The 19,820-nt window shown below is 41.8% G+C and overlaps 1 gene segment (V, D, J or C); it reads left to right on the plus strand.

Annotated features, from left to right (window-relative positions):
- The window catches only part of LOC100385731 (T cell receptor alpha chain constant-like), a 257,258-nt gene that overhangs the window by 227,378 nt on the left and 10,060 nt on the right, over window positions 1-19,820 (plus strand).

Genomic DNA, 19,820 nt, shown 5'->3' on the forward strand with positions numbered 1-19,820 from the left:
GGCTGAGCTAGAACTAGATCTTAGGTGTCTAATTTGCCAAACCTGTCAGTTTGCTCAAACTTGAAGTTCGAGGAATCCACAGATTCATCTGACAGATATTTTTGTGTACTTGCACTCTGCCAGACTTGGTGCCGAAAGCAGAGATCCAACAGGAAGCAAACTCAGTGTGATATTGCCCTCATGCAATTTACGTTCTGAAGATGGATTTCATGTTTTCTCTCGGATATGGCAGTGCGCACCCTAATTTCTCTTGGACATGATTCTCTTACACCATCATCACTTCCTTAATACTAAAACTAATTGCTGCAGTTTCAAAGTCGCTTAGCAGATAACTAACACACATACCACGTTAGTCATGAGAAAGAAAATGGCCCAAAAGTGAAGTAGAAAACTAGCAATTTCTCTAATTGATTAATATAAAGTTATTTTATCAATGTAAAATGAGTGGCCAAGTTAACTGGGCAATGCCGTTCTGTACCTACCTGACTTAGATTCTGTAGACTCGGCCTCAGGAGGATTCAAGAATCTGGACAGTTCTCTGATGGCATAACCCAGTGACGCCCACAACAGAGAAATATTCTCTATTCTGGACTTTGTGGGTCTCCTTGGATGAAAAGATGCAAGTGCTATTTTGACACCTAAAATCAGGGAGTATTTTCTCTACACATATATTGAAAACACGCAGTTGATGTTTAGAACTTTGTTGTGGAAAATGGAAAACGAAGATTCCCTAAAAGAAAATGGGATTGTAAAAATGAAGGAGGGTGTGTTTAGGATTTGTAGACAATCAATTTGGCTACTCCAGGCCAAACCTAGATTGACAGTGATGCAGGCCTAATTCATAAAGGAACCACTGCCAACTCTTAACTCAGTGCTCTGCAGCCTGGCCTCTTTGATCTGGTTTTTGTTGTTGAGCAAATCACAGTGTTTCTTCTGGTTCAGGCTGGCAACTGACCTTTGGATCCGGGACGCAACTGACTGTTATACCTGGTAGGCTGCCACAATTAAATACTATTTGCACTGATTTACTAATCTATAAATGTATTCTGTACATGTAACTTAATGGGCCTGAGGTTGAAGATGGGGAGAGACAGCAGCAACGCATACTGGAAAGGGTAATGCAAGCAGACCAAGAAGAGAAAGAGAAGCTTTTTGCTAAGGCTTTTGCTGATAGGAGTTGATGAAAATGAATAGAAAAAAAAATGCATTTTAACCTAGAAGAATTGTTGAATAGTAGTAACAGATTCCATAAGGGAACTTCTGTTTCTGATAATATTTGCACTAGGACCAGACTACATGCAACAACTATCTCTCACCAAGTCTAGTCGGCCACTTACATTTCTAGCCTATTCTAATAGCTATTTCTAAGTAAGTCATTAAACACAGAGGTGCCTATATTTAAGATATTTAAACAAGGCTCTGTTTCTGTAGCTCTCTGGTGCCCTTCCAGCAAAGCATTCTTGTAACACGTTGCTAATAATTTCTACAAGTGAGAACAAGTAAGCCCCTTGCCCTCCAAAACTGCACAAGTATTATAATTACTTGGCTTAGACTGAAGTCTCTTCTATGTTATTTCTCATAACTGTGCTCATTTGTTGAGATCTGTTTAACTCCAAACTGTGTGGGTGTCTAACTGTTGGCACTAAGGTTCCTTTTCTCTTAAAATTGTCAGCAAAATATTTTGCCCATAAATAATGTTTCATCTAGACTTGCAAATGACAACCAACACTGCAGTGTCTTTTTATTTTTTCTTTCTTTTTCTCTGAAGGGAATATGCAAGCAGGAAACGGGGGGGGGGGGGAAGAAAAGCCAAAACGTGCAGTTTGACTATAGGGCATGGGAGGAGGGTGTCAACGTAGATGTTAAAATACACATGGTTGAATATTGTAGGTACCATGGTACTGTGACAGAGAGGCTATAGTGATCTTATTAGGTCGTACATACAGAGCACCTTTGTCCAGCTGGCATTGTTCAGGGTGTCCTTAAGAAAAACTCAGATGTAGTTGTCAAGTGCAACCCAGATTCAGATACAGAGTCTCAGAGAGAAGCTTCCAGATCGCCCTGGAGCTAAAGGCAGAATATGAATTTTCCCCTTAGTTAAGTCTACCTGAGGGGAATTTTCATTTATAATTAAGAAAAGAAAAAGGTAAAGAACATTTACTTGCAGTGTCCTTGTTTCAAATATTGTGTGCATTGAGCACAGAGGACACAAGAATGAACTCGAGCAGAAAACTAAAGAAAAGAAATCAATAAAACCGCTGAAGAAAAGCAGTTGCCCTTATCTTGCCTGTCTCTGATAATGAATGTGCCTTCCCTGCTCATTCCTCACTCTGGTTCTCAGATTTTCCAGGGAATTAGGAAAGAACTGGTGTGGTTAGGTTAGTCTTGGCCTACTTTGGTTAGTCATCTCTGGATAGCAAGTCTCCTTTTTAGGAGGTGCCAGGGGATTTTTTGTAATGCTAGTAAACATGGTGTACAACTTCAACAGACTTTACTTTGGATCTGGGACCAAACTCAATGTAAAACCAAGTAAGTTATAGTTGCCTGGAAGAAAAAGTTTCCAACATATTATGCTAAATTCTTCTTTTCCGTCTGTATTTGAGTTCTTTTATTTTGCATTTTGGGTCCCCACCCATAACATTTTATAAGTCCTTATTCAAATGTCACTTGAACAGATTTATGGTAAACAAATCCTATGATGAGTAGACATCCTGAAACTGCCAGCCGTGTTCTCAAGGTGCCATTTATTCTACGTAAGGAAAATACCCAAATTTTAACTGTTGCTACTTAACCAAAGAGCGTTTAGATATAATTTAGAGTACCCATGAATGGCCAGGATTTCGGAGAGGAGACATGACAAATTAAAATTTTATGTACTATTAAAAGACGAAAAGAATTAGATCCCCTTGATAAGACTCTAATAACTAACATCTCTTGAACACTCACAATGTGCAAAGCACCTTTCATACTTGGACTCATTTGACCCTCTTAACAACCCTCTGGGATAAATACTACGTATCTCCACTTTCACAGATGAGGAAACGATGTGAAAGTTAAAAGTAAAGCAAAGAGGTTGAAATAGTTGCCCAAGGGCCACAGCAGATGAGGGGCAGAGCTAGATTAAGAGCCAGGCCTGCGTGTCCCCCAGCCCACTCTCTTAGCCATGGTCTTGGGGAGGTTTGTGTAGGATGACCTCGCACTGTGGCTCTGACAGCTACAAGCTCAGCTTTGGAGCCGGAACCACAGTAACTGTAAGCGCAAGTAAGTGAGAAAGAAAAATCCAGAATATTTTTAGGCAAACTGGTGGGTACGTTTATAAGCAATTTCACCTGGAAAGTGCAATGGTCAAGAACTGAATTCCAAGAGCTTTCCCAGTTTGTGTTAGAACCTCTCATGTCTCCCTCACCTTCTCTTTCACCTCAAAACCGCTCTCCTCCTAAGGTATGCCTTCACAATGGTATATCTGTTGGTGGCACAGTCTTCATGGTCAGATAAAAACCGAGCTAATTATCTGAAATTATCTCAGGTCTCTAAGAGAGAAATTTAACTCCTTTCAAATGTTTGAAGAATTAGCATGTAGACCAGGTAGGGGGTGAGTGTGGAGGCAAAATCAAAACCAGCAGCTGAAAGATGTGCCCCAACCTCCTACCAAACATTTTGAACAAGTGGAACTGCCCTGCGGTGGAAAGACCGCTTTGTGAAGTTTGGAACTTTTCTGCCTTAGATACCTTCATGCTAGATCCCTAAGGTTAACCATGAGATGTTGCAGGAGGCACGTCTATGCCATTTTAGCAATTAGACTGAACCACCTCTGGGCTCCCTTTCAACTCTAAATGCTAAGATCCCATGACTCAAGCCTGGAGGATTAATAGGTGAGCTCAGACTTGTTTCTTCTATTTTTACTATTTTGATAGCCAAAGAAATAGTTCATCAAATTATTCATAAGCTAAAGCCTGCTTGGGATTTTTATACCTAGAAGATGGTGGGGTATGATTTCCCAGTGCAGTAATGAGAAAGTAATAGAAGATATCAAGGAGGAAAAAAGGAGGAGGTAAAGGGAATGTCTTCAGAGAGGATCAGAGGTTGAATGAAGGAAATGGGGTGATGTTGCAGAGGACAGATGTGGCTATCAAAGATTTGACGAGTTCAGCTTTGGAAAGGGATCCAAACATAATGTCAATCCAAGGAAGTGAGCAGCCTTTTGTACTGGAAAATAGGGCCAGGAGAGCAAAGTTCCTTCCCATTCAAACACATTCAAAAGGATGTGTAATTGCTTTCTGATGGGAGGGAACTCTGAAGGTAGAAAGACTATTGTTACCACAGATCACTTGTCCCTGGAGATATAGCCTCTGAGGACTGACTGTCCAGCTTGGACTGACGTCTGCACAAGAAAAAGACTTATAGCCACTTAAACAGGATGGAGGCAAATGTTCAACCCTATACCCCAAAGCCGGGGAAAGAGGGGATGGGGGGAACATTAGGGCTGGGTTCATGTAAAGGGGACTAGCACTGTGCCAACACAGGCTCAAGCCTGGGGAGGCTATACTTTGGAAGAGGAACTCAGTTGACTGTCTGGCCTGGTGAGTGGGTTGCTTTTTATTCCAGGGAAATATTACTGTGGAGAAATTGAAAGGGGAGATGAACTAACTCCTTTAGTCTTGAAACTAAAGAGATATGTGTATTTCCCCTCCTGGAAGACCCCCATCCCTAGGTAGACTGAGATGAAAAAACAGAGGGAAAGCCAAGGTAATGGAAAATCCCTTTTCGGAATCAGAGAGGACTTGATGGTCCCCACCAAAGGCAAAGAAGGAAGGTCCCGCTAAAACATGTGAGCATCCCAAAGCACCTGCTCTGGTCCACCCCCAACACTTGGGGAAGGATATGGCCCTCCACCCAGAATGGGCAAGCAAACTAGACCAGCTTCCCAAGGTGTGTTTTTCTTGGATCCCGTGACACTTGGCCATCTCCCTGTCAGAGGCTCCATCTGTCGCTGCACTCCTTTCTTACTGAGAATGACCTCTCCTTGGTTCTCTGCAAACTTTCCCCAAGATGCCTGTTCCCCTGCTTCCTCAGCACTTCGCCTCACCAGTGGATGGGCTCTGGAGTAACTAGAGGGAGTCTGGGTCTGAAACGTTCACTGAGAAAGTAAAGGTGATCCACAGCAGGTATGGCAGCTGGAAGGGCCTAGGAGGATCTAAGACTAAAGTCCTCTCTTTGGGGTCTTTCCTGGGCACTCAATTGAATACAGACACCCTGTTAGCAAGTGCATGCATGTGTATGAGTGTGTTCATTCAGCATTTCCATTCTGAATATATGAATAGCCTTACCATGAAGATTCCCTAGAGCTTATAGGGCTTTCTGTTCTCAGAGAAAATTGCCTTTGTGAGATAAAAATGACCACATGGGCCCCTGAATGAGGTTATGGTTGAGAGCTATCAATATTATCTTTATTCACAGAGCCGGGTCTAAATGGCCAAAGCAGAGTAGTGAATACCTATGTGAATGGGTTAGACCCAAATATGTGCCCACTTGCAAGCATTCCAGCTCTCTGAAGAGGATACAGAGCTAGGAAATAGGATTACCCTGAACATTGCAACCTCTCCACTTTTCCGAGACCATAGAACATGCCCTTTATTGAGCACCCACAGTGTTATTTTCTTGGTCCCTGTGGTTTTTGCTGGGCCTCAAATCATTGTGTGATCAATGCTGCAGGCAGCAAGCTAACTTTTGGAGGAGGAACCAGGGTGCTAGTTAAACCAAGTGAGTACTGGGGCTTGACCCACAATTGAGCCTTGTCATCAATTTGAAATTCAGTGTGCTGTGTTGGCCCAAATTAATGTCTCAAACTTATCTTTCAAATGTTTCGTGTTGCTCTTATGCATAAGCATGGACTTATGGACAAATTCGGTATGGATAAAGGGTATTGCTATCTTGATGTTTTCTAGAGTCGATTTTCTTAAGAGAAGGCACATAGTAAAAGGTACTTTCCTTATTTCTTCACATTTTTTATCTGATTTTCCCAAGAGGCAGAGGAAGGTGGACATGGTGATTCTCTCTATTCAGAGTAGTTGATTTGAACATAGTCACAATAGCAGGGCAAGGACTTACAATTTCTAAGTTTCAAAATATTGCTGTCTGTAACAGGCTGCAGCCTCTATAACCATTATTCTGATTCATTTCCTCTGGCCCTCATTTTTCCCAATTAATGCAACTGAAATATTGGTAACCCTTATCTTCTGGTTCACAGAAAGTGTGTGAGGATTAAAGAGTTGCTGCTCTGCAAAGGAATTGAGCTGGAGGGTTTTCTTTTGGAGGAGGGCTATTGTTTTGTTGATAATATTGTCTCTTCCATTGAGGGAGGGAATCAGAAAGGAGGATGCTTGAAAGGCAAAGTAATATGATCAATACATGAACGTGTGCAAAATAAATCATTAAGGCATTCAACTAGAAGCCAAAAACAGTGTGGGCCGCAGCTCAGACACTCACTCACTATGCAGCCATGAGAACACCACTCAAGCTCTCTCAGCCTCAGTTAATCTAAAATGCAGAGATGATTATTCCAGCCTTGACTACCTCAAAGGATTCTGTGAAATTCAGATAAAATAATATATGTGAAATCTCTTTGAAAAGGATAGGTGGTCAAATGCTTCATGATTTTTAATAGTTAGATTTTATGAAAATTTTCATTGGAGGGTAAACTTAAAGGTGAACAAGTTTAATGGACTTTGGCCATGGCAGAGAAAGGGTTGGATTTGGATATAAGGTGGACCTCTCCAATTATATAAAAAAAAAAGAACATGAGAATTGGGAGCAAGACCTTCACTGTAGATCTTCAGAAACCTGAGGTCACTCAAGAAAGAAATGCGTGAGGTCGAGAGCTTACAGTAAATGGTTTCTGAAGTTTCCTACCATTCCAAAGAGTGCATGAGCTCAAAATTTTTGAGTTTAGCTAAATATGTGCTTAGTGTTGGATTAGGTTTCAACCAAGCAAAAGAACCCTGGGATAAGTACTGCGCTTGGAAATGAAGCATCCTTTGGTTTTTGTGGTGCAATAGATTGCTATAGGGTTTTCAGATGCCCAGAAGCTAGTCTTTGGAAGGGGGACCATATTAAATGTGGATCTTAGTAAGTATTATTACTAATGAATTCTGAAGTTAGTTAGTTATTGAGAAAAGTAATAAGCTTTCTTGTAAATCTAAGTGGACTGCCAAATGTTCCCAACTTATCTATATTTCATGGGGAGCAGAGCATTCTTCATGATTTCCCCATCCTCCCTTCTGCCAGGTAGCAGTTTGCAATGTTAACAGGGAAGCAGAATGGAAGACATCTCCTTATCTCAATGATCAGTTCCATCAGAGAAATCTGCTCTGAAAAGCAGCCTCAGTGCCCTCCATGGCCAGGGCCAAAGCTTTCAGTTGCCCAGATAACATCCCAAAGTCACTCTGAAAGAAAATCTGTCTTATTTTACCTTTTCTAACCAGGAATTTACATAGTTAGATTTACATCCAACACTTCAGCAAGAAGAAGGCATGATCTAAGCATCCATGTGGATGCTTTGTGTGATTCAGAACCAGGCTTTGCTCTTTTAGCCCTTCCATTTATCTGCAAAAGAGGATGACGATTAACTCCTCCATACCTAGACTTCACTTTAGACACCAACTCAGAGAGGCCTTTCTTATCCAGCCAATCTAACAAGCCATCAAACACAGCCACTGCCTGGCTGCTCTCTATCTTGTTATTCAGCCTAATTTTAATTCACACACTTTCATCTCATAACATTATACTATCTATGTGTCTTTATTGTTTGCCTTCTCCTAGAGCGTAGGTACCATGAGGGCAGGGACAGTGTCTAAGTGGCTCTCTATCCCCAGTGCCGGCACAGTGCCTTTACATGTCGGAGTTATTCAGTGCACAGTTACTGAGTGAATAAAGGACTCAGAACTAACTGCCCCCTTTTTCACAAAATCACAGAGCTTTGCTATTTTATACCCAATACTAAAATCCACTAAGACTTTTGCACCAAGGGCAAGGACAGAATACAAATTTCCATCATTTGTTAGGTGAGGTGGATTTGAGTGAGCAGGTACCTGAGGTATTTGCAGGGCCTCATTTCACTGTGCCAGCCAGGGAGGAACTGCATTGATCTTTGGGAAGGGAACCACCTTATCAGTAAGTCCCAGTAAGTACCTGATAATTATTCATCATAATACTTGTACTTATCCTGTAGTCATATATACTAAATACCTTTTTCTTTCAGTTAAGGAATATTGACATATAATGAGGAAAGCCATTTAAACAAATGGGAAAATTGGATGTTGTCTCCCACCCTTCATACTCCAACTATAGCCCTGTCCTATTCCATGCTCATAAAAAAATTTTTAATTGATAGAAGACTGCCTACAAGGATACGAGCAGTTTGCTAAACAGGGGTAAAATGAGATGATGCACAGATGTTGATTCCTCGGTAAAAATGGGGGTCAGAGCTGCTATTCTTTAGCTAGTAAAACAAGATTACTTGGTGAAATTATATAAATCTCCTTGAAAGAAATAAGTTTCAGAATTGTCTAGAGAATATCACTTGGAATCGTCTCAGGCTTTCTACTACACCTATTGTACCACTATTGTGCCCTCAAAAGAGGCTTTCTCAGGCTTAATTCCATGGCTTAGTCTTTATTCCAGTATCTAAAAGGGGGAATCCCAGCCAGAGACCCCATGAGGGAGGAGAGCTGCATGCTAATCACATTAATCTATTATCAAGGTAACTTGGGCATTTTTGTCAGGCAGCACAGTGCTGCGATTTATAATACATTCATCTTTGGGAGTGGGACAAGATTATCAGTAAAACCTGGTAAGTAGGCAATATGTCACTGACGTAGGAGGCTTAATGTGGCTACTGAGACCCACTAAACTTACTGCAGTATTTGGAAGGCCCAAGTGTCAAGAAATTAATGGTTTATGCAGACTTAAGTGCATTCCAATGTAGGAAGAAATGTTAAAGCAATTGCACAAAGGATAGAAGCGCTAGCTGTGGGGAGAATAAATAGCCATGTGGAGGAACCAAACATAATATACTGAAACAGCCCAGAGAGTTGATACCAAAGAAAAAGGCAGAAAGTCTGGCTGAGCACTTCCAGTTCCTCTAACCTGGCTTGATTAGGAAATCGGGGCCATAGTTTCTTTATCTATAAAATGAAAACATTCAATATCATCTCGGATTTTGTTTTAAATTATTTTAAAGTTAAGCTAATACATGTGAAAGTATTTTGTAAATTCTTAAATGTTATCCATATGTAAAATATTTGTTTATAGAACCAAAACTGTCAGATCGTGGAGTTCTTCTATCGTGAGAATTTGTAGGTTCTTAGTAAAATAATCACTGATCTGTAGCCCTAGGCACTGGTAAAAAAGCACGCTCTCTTTTACTGAAGTATAGTGTGGCTTGAATGCTACCCAAATGAAAAGAGCAGGGGAAGGGAAGTCATTTTGTAAAGGCATGCATTACCGTGTGAATTCTGGGAGTTACCAGAAAGTTACCTTCGGAACTGGAACAAAGCTCCAAGTCATCCCAAGTGAGTCCAATTTCCCATGCATTTCCTCTTCCTTGTGTTGCCTTTTCTCAGACAGTAACATTTGGAGCACATAAAGGGATATAATGGGCCTGCCCTTTTCTGGCTGTTTTCAGATTGAAATAAAGGGATTGTATAAGGAGCACCCATGCATCCCGTAGTATGTTCTTAGAATTGTTTTATCTAGTTTGTGTTCCTTCTTAATATATTAAAAAAAAAAAAAGCTAAGACATTGCCTATAAAGCCAATGGAAAACAGTAGATTTGCAAAAAAAAAAAAAAACTAAAGAGAAGACAAGTGGTACTTTTTACCATGCTTAAAGCAGAGTGGGTGTCCTTTAATCAGAGGGATGTTTGGTTCTGGGGCTGGATAGGACTCCGGTAAGTAACGAGGCTACCACTGAGTCACTGAGCTTCTAAAACGAGTTGACTCGGGGGAGCAGGAAGCTGCCACTCATGAAGATCTGGATGCTATGGCATGAAGTTTCAGATTGATTGAAGTTAAAATTAGGGGTGATGCTATGTCAGGAATCTAAAACTTGATAACTGTCGTGGAAACAAAAGAAGGGCTAGCTATATTTGTTGAATAAATTGAGTTGAAAGTCATGAGTTTGATGGCAATAGACCCAGAGATGTGGGCAGGTAGAAACCTTATTTCAAGTGATACACAGTAAATACACAGTAAATTTGCCAAATTTGAGGCAAATGGCCTTTGTAAAACGGAAATTAAAATGTAACCCATATCTCCTTGTAGGTGAAAATGCCATATGTCTAGGTCTTAGATACAAAAAGAATGTGTGGGCTTGTGGGTGTTTTTGACTGCCTAAGAAACACTGTGGGAAGGATGGCAACTATAAATGGATCTTCGGGAGTGGGACCAGACTGCTGGTCAGGCCTGGTAAGGTGTCCGAGAGGCAACACAAAGATTGAGGGTAAAACGTCTTCCTGTCTCAGGAAATGATTATATAATGGGAAATGAGCTGGAGTTTTTTAGGAGCACTGTTACTAGAGTTCTGATGTCTGGTTCTAGCAAAAGAACCCTAATAAAGCCTAATCCCTCTCTAGAAGGAACAGGAATGAGGGAGGAGTCTTCTCTCATAGCTCCTCCTAAGGTTTATTAGTCCTCTGCCAAAGTGTCTTATGGATCCAGGATACTTACATCTTTGTTAGCAGTGCCAGCCCAGCCTGCTCAGCCTCAGATCACCTGTCCCTCATTTGTAAAATGAGGATAACAATATTTAAGCTTATGGCACAGTTGAGGCCCAAATGAGGTAGTGTAATATATGCGGATTATTAACCCACTTGGCTCATAATAGATTCTCTATAAATGAGGGTTTTCTTTCCTTTTCCCTAAGTAGATCATGGGTTGGAAACACCTAACATTGCAGGTCATTTTTGTATGGGGATTCGATATAGTGTGAATTCAGGATACAACACACTCACCTTTGGAAAAGGGACTATGCTTCTAGTCTCTCCAGGTACATGTTGACCCCATCCCACCCATGTTTTCCCTTATCCGGTTTAAGGCTTCCATATGTACTGTGTTTTATCCTCATGGATTGCATCATCCTTGTTTTGTTATCAATGTTCTGTGAATTTAAGATTAAGCCTCCATGGACGCTTCATTTTAACATGAAAATAACTAATAGAAGAGTTGAAAATAACAGTAGAACTAATTCACTAGGTCAGGATAGAGAAGAGACTAATACCCTAGACAAGTAGGACAAATGTGTTTTTTCTAGAAATAGCCTAACGTCCTAGCTTCCTGTTTAAAGCCTAGACTGTGGTCTCTCCCTGGGCACTCTTCACATTCCTCTAACCCTCCATATCCCAAATTTAGCAGTGGAATCTTAGACAATCTGTGACATATGCAGCTACAGAAATCTTTTATTACTGAGAATATCTGCCTATTTAAACCAAAAGATCCTTGAGAACAGACACTCTTTAATATCCCATGAAGTGTCTGATACTTTTACAAAAGTAAGTACTTGATAAATTCTTGTTTAATTGAAATTAAACACCCAAAGAAATCAAGCTTCCAGGCCAAAGGGAGAAGAAAATTAAGCAAATGACACAGTACATTTGAGCATCTAGTGGAGAGGAAGAAACACTAGATTGGGAATCAAATAGAGCCATGCTTTGGTCTCTGCTACCAACTAGCAATGTAACTTAGACCAGATCTCTTGCTTCCCAGCCTCAGTTTTTTCATCTGTAAATGGGGAAGTGGGTCCAATGGCCTCTCAGTACCAGAAGACTATGAATTTATCCCATTTGGGGCACTTTTTTCTCATAGGAGTAACTCAGTAGCTGTATTAAATCTCGAGTGTTTTCTAAGTCGTCAGAGTACATCAAGAAAAGGGGTGAAGTGGCAGAAAGGAGTTTATTGTGAGGCATCAGACACTGTGATACTCATGGGGAGGAGAAAAACTCACCTTTGGGACAGGCACTCAGCTAAAAGTGGAACTAAGTAAGTACGAGATTCTGTTATAATTACAAAATGTATTCTGGTGACAATAAGGAGAAAAAGTGATGTTATTTTTGTCATTATATCTTATTTTTAATCTATTACTGAAGCAGTATGAATTGTGACATCCAGATGAATGAAAGTATTCAAAGACTATATAAGCGTGGTTTCTTTGGGGTGGAATTTAGCTAACCACCAAGACTTTTTCCAAGATACAAGACTTTCAGAAGCTCTCTTCAGCATGAGAGTTTGTAACACTGGTATTAAGCTAAATGACACTCAGTAGAAGAGAAGAGCTAGAAGAGCAGAAAATTGCATTGTTGTGATCTAATAGATCCTTTCTACTTTCACTGCCACAGATTCAGAGGTGCATTTAGGAGAGGATATTCAAGGTCATTTTACCCATGCCCCAAAGAAACCACTCCCAATTCACTCCAGAGATTGTGCCCCCTTATACTAAACATCATCCAAGAAGAGTCAGTGAAGGGCAGAGAAAGGAGCCCAGGGCTTCTGGTTTCAGTCCAGAGCTCTAGCTTTGATTTGGTCCCAACTGGCTGTGTGACATAGGAATGAGTCTTTGCCCCTCTCTGCACCTCAGACTCCTCCAGTGAATGAGGGGTCAAAGCCCTCAAAATCTATGGTTCTGGGATCTCGCTATTATACCACCAAGAGTTTATAGGACTCGAGAGTATGGAATCTTGTGAATATTTCATAAATAAATTCTATAACCCTCAGGAAATAGCCCTGTTAATCAACAACCCAACTTAACATAGAAATCATTGCCACCATCTCAGTGCCTACGATGTTTAGATACGATGCTAGATGCATGACATGTAGAACTGTTTATCTCAAATAACTATGAGGTAAGGGGAAGCATCTCATTTTATAAAAGAAGAAACTGAGGCTCTAAGAAGGAAGTGCCCCAAATCCCAAAGCTAGTAAGTAAGGGGCCTAAATTTAAACCTGGGTCTGCCTGCCTGACCACAAAGCCCTGTTCTGCTTACTGCATGATGTCTCAGAGCTTGTGCCCTAGTTTACTTAGAAATGAGAGGTGATGCCAATCACAGTGACTGGTGAAATGCTTGGAATGTATCTTTTCTACTTTAGATATTGCTGTGAGTTAGAGATGGCGCTTCAGGAAATCTTGACATGGATGCCCCAAGTGTCTAAAGAGTTCTCTTCTCCTTTCAATGACAAAAAGGACAGAGCCGCTGGGAACATTTACCCCAGTAGGGAGAAGGGAGAGGGGAGCTGGTAGCAGCCATTCCCTTGTTCTGACTGTCCCTTTCCTTCACTGCTTTTTGCATTTCCCCCAGGCAGACCAGCCACCAGTGTAATTGATCTGCAAGAGCCTAACTCATTTGTGAGTTACAGAGAAATGCAGGGTGAAGGTGCTTTGGACATAGAACTTTAGCTCTGAGAGGGAATTTCAAAATATCTAGTTCAAACCTCTTTATTTTCCCAGTAAGAAAATTAAGATCCAGAGAGGTTGGCTGAATTGTCATAAAGTCAGTGCAAACTAGGGATGGAACTACAACCTGGGGATCCTAGTCCTGGGGCCATATTCTGTGACTGCTGTTTGGTGAACTAAACTTCTGATAGGTAGGAAGTGTGAGATATGTCATGAACAGGAAAAAACCAAATAGGTTTTACAAGTGGAGTACAAAAATGTCCTCCTTGTTATTAGCACCTTAGTATAGGCTCCCTAGGCCTGTTCCCCAGTGGTAGTGTAAAAATGGAAGGAGAAGGAAATGGCCCATTTTGTCACAGTGCATATCACTGTGGGAAATACCGAAGGCTTCAAGACTATCTTTGGGGCAGGAACAAGACTATTCGTTGAAGCAAGTAAGTTTCATGGAGTAACCTGATTTATACTACAGTTGAAGGCCATATGTTTTCATTGTTTCTTTTTTTTTTTCTTTTCTGAGGGTAAGGGGACATGGTTTTGTCTGCTAGTTAAATTAGAAGATAAATTGGCAATTCTAATGTTGCATTGTACAGTATCCATGGGTATCACTTTTGCAAGAAACATATATAATAACTCACACTTAGTAAGTGTGGGGGGATAGAACTTCCCTAGGTCCTGACTAGAACTAAAACTCTGTAATTACATAAATAACTTTTTTAACTTGAATTTTAGTAACATTTTTATACTCCACTGTATACAAAGCAGAATCTTCAGTTGGGTTCTGTCTTATTTGTTGTCATCTTCCAATGGTCTTAGGAAAATTAGGGTCAAACAGTAGAATTAGATGCACCCTACCACTTTGGTACATGCATGCGTAGAAACAGCCTTGATAACTAACTTTTGTGTGACTTAGCAATCCCAGGTTATGGCCCAGTGGCAGGGTCCCATTTTGTACAGAGTTATGTCAGAGTGTGAACACAGGCTTTCAGAAACTCATATTTGGAACTGGCACCCAACTTCTGGTCAGTCCAAGTAAGTCAAATCTGCAGAAATATGTAGCCCCATCCTCAATATTGGGTGCATATAGATATAATTTACTCTGGTCTATAATAGATTACTATTACTACTATTTTGTTATTAATCATAATACCGCTAATTTCAAGTATATATTTTCTCCCACATTATTCTTTTTATCCTTTAAGGAGAATTACTGCCAAGATATCAAGAGAAAAATATCTGAATTTCCTTTGAGTCCAATTTTGTATTTGTTCATCAGTTTCCACCTCTCTGCTGAGGGTCATAGAAACCTCACGATGTTTTGGTTTTTATACTGCCTTCTTATTATCTCTCTTAGAAATGCTTCCTTGCTTTTCCCTTGCCTAAGCACTTAGATTTTGCAGCTCATATTTACCCAGAGTATACTTAGCTTTTAACCTCTCCCAAAACTGGCCTTCCTGTCCCAATAATTATGCACAGTAAAAGTCAGTGCAATTCAGTAAATGATTATTGAGTATCATCAACAACCCAGGGAATCATAGTTGGTTTAAAAAGAAAGAAACAAGAAGATAATTTTTAAAACCCTAAGATAGGGCTCCTGATTTCTTACCAGAAATGAAGGATTCATAATAAAAAGTCTAATAACAATTTATATGTGAACTTTGTCAAGATAGGGGGTGGGTCCCCTGATGGCTAGAGACAGAATGGATGTGACCATGCACAGTCCACATCCTTTGGCAGAGAACAGGCATGATTCCCATCCCCCCTGCACCACTATGTTTCTGGAAAAGGATTTGAGTCTGTTCTGTGCTGAGATCTTTGACTTTCTTGAGGACAAAAGCTCCCTTGGCAGTTAGCACCCTTGAGCAAGATGAGGACAGAAAGAGGAATGAGTCAGGTATGAGTCACCCAAGACTCTCACTGAGCCCTGAGAGGACTCGGTGACTCTGAGTCATGCCAAGGCATGTTTTTAGCATGTGCCTCAGCACAGTGTGCATTTATGGGGAGGTGAAAAATACAGTTTTGCATATGTCCCCAGGAAAATGGTACCTTCTTCTCAAGCATGGCAGATGAAGTAGGAAAATGCCCACCTGCTTTCTGGTATCTTTAGAAATTTTCACACCCACCCAGCCTATGTAGGAGGCAATGTTTTTCACAAAGTTTTGTAAAGATTCTGTTTTTCCTGGAGGAGAAATAGCCAAAGGTTATGTTTGTTGATCGCTGTGATGAGGAAAATGAAGGCCAACAGGTAGCATTGGGGTCTGGTGCTATTTATACGCATTCGGGAGGTTCCATCAAGTCCTTATACCACCCATTACAAGGAAAACTTTAGGATCAGCCTTTCAGGGTTTCCAGATTTTAGAGCTCCTGTGAAGGGGAGGTGTCTTCACAGAATGGGTGGGAGAAACCAGGACGTTTTTATAATACACTTACCCAGAGTGTGACTATGGGAACAACAGACTCACTCTTGGGAAGGGGACCCAAGTGGTGGTCATACCAAGTAAGTGAACTGGGATCCTCCTGCACAAATGGCCACACCCACCCCCTTCCCCTCCTTACCCTGTGCTGGACAGCCTCTTACCATATTTCCTTGGGAGCAGGGGAAGGACAGGCCATTCATCAATGCCATATCGAAGAATCTAGGTGGCCACTGTCCCAAATCTTTGCCTGTCCCTGGTTTCTTTCACTCTCCCCTTCTCTCTGCATCTCCACTGACCACACTCCAATTCTCATGTAAAGCTGCCCCTGCTCTTCCCTGAGACTGAATTTCAGATTGAACAAAAAAACAGAAGTGAGAGCTAGAGGGGGGACCATGGGGAAATCTTGCTCGTGTTGCAGAGGGGCCTGACACTAGGATGTCGCATCTGTCCCAAATCGTGCTGATGGTCAGTGCAGAGCAGTGAAGGGGCCCCAGCCCCTTACCCCCACACTGAATTTGGTGGAGCCACACAGCTCTTTGCTACGTGACCTCAAACCCAGTGTGAGATAAGCGAAGTGTTGGCAGTGCCCACCTGCTAGGGAACAAAGGGCTGAGTTCCTGCCCAGCTCAGGACTGTGGCCCAGGCCACGACGTCCCTGAGCCTCAGTTTTCATGACTCTAAGTAGACAGCATGGTATCTGTTTCCTCCCATCTTTCAAAAATTCTATGGCAATTATTGTGACTTTTTTCTCTGTAATCCTAGGGTTTCGCAGAGGCGGGGCCCTGTCTGAGTCAAGGTCATTAGAAATAAAGGAATCCAAAGATGCCATGGCCTGATTCTAGATGGTAAAGAGGGAAGGATGAAAGCACAAATCACAGGAAGAGCCTAAATCGTGCATGGAGTGTTGTTGCCTCAGACAGGGATACAGAGAAATCCAACCCCTGGGTCTCCCATAGGAGAAAGCCTAGGAGTGGTAACTGTCAAAGAGCTCTGGAAAGGAAAAGAGGACAAGGAGCACTGCAAGAAAAGGAGGTCAGAACAGCTTCAGCAAAATGTCTCATAAAATTTCCTTTGCTCTCTGTCCTCGGAGCACTTTCAGAAGCTCCTTGAATCTGACTAAAGTGTAACAGAGCCAGACCCTCAGAATGTCTGCCCCAAGAAAGCAGAGTGTGGTGTTTATATTGGGGTGCTGGGTGAAGACATGATTGCTGCCCTGCTTCTCTGCTGATGGGAAGGTAGAGTTTTCCCCTGGGTACACAGAGGCCAAAGAGCTCTCCAGTCCCCAGCCCATGGTTCCTGCCCCAAGGCACTCGGGGGCTCTGAGGACAGCGGTGGAAGACTCTCTACAACTCGGAGAGTATTCAGCAGGGTTTCCCAGGATGTTCCAGTACCACTGGGCAATGGGTAGAGGGAGGTCATATGAGGCAGTTTTTATCAAAGGCTCTCCTCACTGTGTGCATCAGGAGGAAGTTACCTACTTACATTTGGAAGAGGAACCAGCCTCATTGTTCATCCATGTGAGTGTTATAGAAAAGATCAAGGGAAATTTTGCAGACAGATGATATTACGGAAGGATACCGTAGTAGTGGGAGTCTGTGCTATGAACTGTTCCATCACTAAAGCAGTCTTTCATTGCCTGGGAGTAACTATCCATGTCAGGTCGGATGAGATGATCGAGGCTGTGCCAGACAAGGGTTTTGCACAATGATTTCAGAGGACAAATCCCCAAGTTTTGGAAAAAGACTTCATTCTTGGCTAGGTTTCTAAAACAGAACTTCCTTCTTGGCAGCCAAAGGGTCTACTCTGCCCCCTCACTCCTATGTCTCTTATGGCTGCGATGCTGTCGCTACCTCCCCTAGAATCCATGAGATATCTTCCCCTAAATTAGAGCATACCAGCCAGACTGCTGAGGCACTGTGTGGTACTGGAATGGGTAGTACAGGGATGAGTTTCTGGACTTCTGGCTGCCAGAAGCCTCATCCTTCCCCCCAGTGTAAAGCACTGCTGGGAATCATCCCATTATGAGCAATTTACTGAATGCCTGACATGTGCCAGTGGCCATTCTGTCTTTCATGTAATTCTTATTCAATGATCACATGCAGCCTAACGATAGGCAGCTGGTATTATACCTGTTTTCTAGGTAAGGTAGCTGGTATTATGCCTGTTTTGTAGGTGAGGAAACAGAGACTTGGGAAACGTAACTTATCCAAGATTATATAGCCAGATGTGACAGACCTAGAGTTTAACTCATATCTATTTGACTCTAGGGCCTTGAAATTAACCATGCCACCACCGTGCCTCCTGCATTCTGTGAAGGAAGACCTCACACCTCAAAGGCCATCTGATTGGCCTTTGGTTTGCCCATCCTGAACCTTCTGACAGTGACCATGGCATGGTGACTCAGCACGACTGAAGAGATTAGTAGAGTCATTGGGTTCAGTAGCACGATACTGGTGTGGCAGGAAGGGAAGGAGAAACTTCAGGGGACTGTTTATTGGGCATAAAGTTACAGAGAAGGAGAAATTTATCATCAAAGCCATGGAATAGGCTGCTTAGAAGCTTTGCTCCCAAGAGAGAAGCTGTGAATGTGTGAGGGTCATAGGCAGCTGGCAGAGGGCAGGATTTTGTATTGTGTTGTACCAGGGTGTGGACTCAGGCAGGAGAGCACTTACTTTTGGGAGTGGAACAAGACTCCAAGTGCAGCCAAGTAAGTACCCGAACGTAGGCTCCGGCCAAAGACACAGAGAGCCCCTACTCTGCTTTCTTAGATGATGAATCTGTGCCTCCTGAACTAATTTTTCATGTTTCTTTATGAAGCTTGAATATTTCAAATTTTTAACTCCTAGCCACTAGCTTAATAGTAGTTTGTAGCATTTGCCAATGGGAATTGGCCATTTCATCACTGCAGAGACAGATTCCTTAAAGACAAAAGATCTTTATCAGAAAAGAAACTGTGACTGATTATGCCAAAAGATTTATTTTTGTTACCATTTAGTTTTCATGAGAGGTGATGAATTACACTTCCCAAAGACTGGGCCTTGGACATACTTTCTCAAAACTGCACATCCATTTGAGAGATACAGGAAGAACTTAAAGCCTAAATAATGTCTTAAAAATAAAAAAAGGTTATAAAAATGAACCATATAGAAGTTAAAAAAGAAATGAAATAGTCCTAATAAAAGAAGATAGCAGAACTGCATTAGAAATGAATGGAAATGTTTAGAGGGTTTATGCATTCAAAAAATATTGATTGGACAATTATTTTATTCCAAGCACTATGCTAAGTGTGAGGAAGGGAATGGGAGGGATGGAAGAGAAGAAAAGAAAAGAGAGGAAGAAAGGAAGGAGAGGGAGAAGGAAGGAGGGAGGGAGGATCTCTGCTATCCAGGGAAGGAGGGAGGGTCTCTGCCATCCAGGAGCTCAGAGTGCAGACAGACAACTGCAGCCCATTGTCATCATGTCATAGTGGAGGTACATGCATGTTGCAATGGCAGCACAACAGAAGACATGACTAGCCGCCTATTCTCATTGCCTGGTACGTACACACATCCTCCACTGTACCTTAAGCTTCATGAGGGCAGGACCCTTTTTCATCCTTACATCTCTACAGCTCAGCACAGTGCCTGGCATATAGGTGCCACCAAACAAATGATTGTGGGGAAAAAAATGCCTTCTAGCTAGAAGAGTCATGGTTTAGACATTAACAAGTATTCTCTAACAGAGAACAGAGTTCTTCGACCTCAAAACCAGGAGATTGCAGAATCCATCCAGATGTACGTGGTGGGAGGAGGCCTATCTCTCAGGGAAAAGCACCTCTGTATTTTTCTGTTCACGTGTGTGCTTCATCAAAGCCTCTTCTCAGCCATGGGTTCAGGCTGAATTTATAAAGCTTGAAACCTACCGTATTTCTCAAGAAGCAGAGAAATCAAGCTACTTCTTGATAAGGAAGTAGCACAAATGGGTTCT

The sequence above is a fragment of the Callithrix jacchus genome, chromosome 8, assembly GCF_049354715.1.
Source record: "Callithrix jacchus isolate 240 chromosome 8, calJac240_pri, whole genome shotgun sequence".
Taxonomy (NCBI): Eukaryota; Metazoa; Chordata; class Mammalia; order Primates; family Cebidae; genus Callithrix; species Callithrix jacchus.